The sequence below is a fragment of the Engraulis encrasicolus genome, chromosome 7, assembly GCF_034702125.1.
Source record: "Engraulis encrasicolus isolate BLACKSEA-1 chromosome 7, IST_EnEncr_1.0, whole genome shotgun sequence".
Lineage (NCBI taxonomy): Eukaryota > Metazoa > Chordata > Actinopteri > Clupeiformes > Engraulidae > Engraulis > Engraulis encrasicolus.
The window spans coordinates 22040376-22041726 of record NC_085863.1 but is presented as its reverse complement, the minus strand read 5'-3'; positions in this window follow the sequence as shown (position 1 = coordinate 22041726).

Here is a 1351-nt window from a genome sequence, read left to right as displayed (position 1 = left end):
AGCCAAATGACGTCATTTACCACCCTTTATGTACGCAAGGGGGCGACAGTGTGAAGAAGAATTTCACACCTTCTGTGAGAAAATCCTGAATAATTACCTGACAGGGCACTTTTTACAGTTTTTCTCGACTGTTTACACACAATTTCTGGAATCACACCTCGAATTCTCAAAAGTCTACCCACATACCCCAAAACTCACACACAACAGGCAAAACTCCTCACTTCTGCAAAATGAACATCTTACCTCAAAACATAGGCCTAAAAAACTAAAACTAAAAAGGCAATGTTTTCATATGACAAATGCAAACCATCATTCCACACTCTCATATGAACCATCTGAACAATAGGCCTACTCAGCCTGACCCACCATAGACCTTATTTTGTCCCAGCTAGGCTACTAGAAGTAGGCTATATTTCTGTAGTAAAATAGGCCTACTGAAAAAACTGTAAAATACTGTAAAATATTACTAAACCACATGAAAGTGATTTCTTGTATTAGGCTACTCAAAAACAAACAATTGTGTGCACTCGGCCCAGCTGTGGCTTAGTCGGCTGGAATGCTATCCGAGCGACCCGGTTTTGATTCCCGACTCAGGTCATTTCCTGATCCTCCCCCATCTCTCTCTCCCACTCATTTCCTGTCCCACTCTTCACTGTCCTGTCTAAAGTAAAATGGAAAAACCCTCAAAAAATACATATATATTTTTAAATGTGTGCACACACATATCCAAATGTCTTCATCAGGCTATCATCACATGTAGGCTAATGTGTGTCCTTATGGGGTGCTGATTGCTGATTGGGTATGAAAGGAGTACGGCCCATATGATGAGGAAGTACACACTGTAGCCTGCAATTGATTGTGTATGAAGTGCCAGAAATTGTGTGGAAACAATGGAGAAAAACTGTAAAAATGTAGGTACTTTCGACCTGACGCAGAGTTGCTGTCATGATTCCGTGATTAATAAATGAAGCACACAGGGTTGCAAGAAATTCCCCATAGATTAAAATTGATGAATAAATAAATAGGCTAAATATATTTTTTTTTACAGATAGAGCGCTGAAAATTGCGCAAACATTTTGACAAGAGAGACCTGTATAAAGTGTGTGGAAAGTGAGTTGTCTGCATGTCTGCATGCACAGCCTGTCATAAAAGTGCACAGACAATACGAGCATGAAGAAGAAAGGTGCTTTCTAATATGGCTTCCATCATATTGCATATGTCTCAACTGCATCATTGATCAATGCTGAATTATGGATTATGCCGCTAAAATATTAAGTAGCACTAATGAATGTGCAGTGGTTTTATGTTGAGCAAATGTGGAAGGCTAACCCTTTCGGCTTAAATGATTATA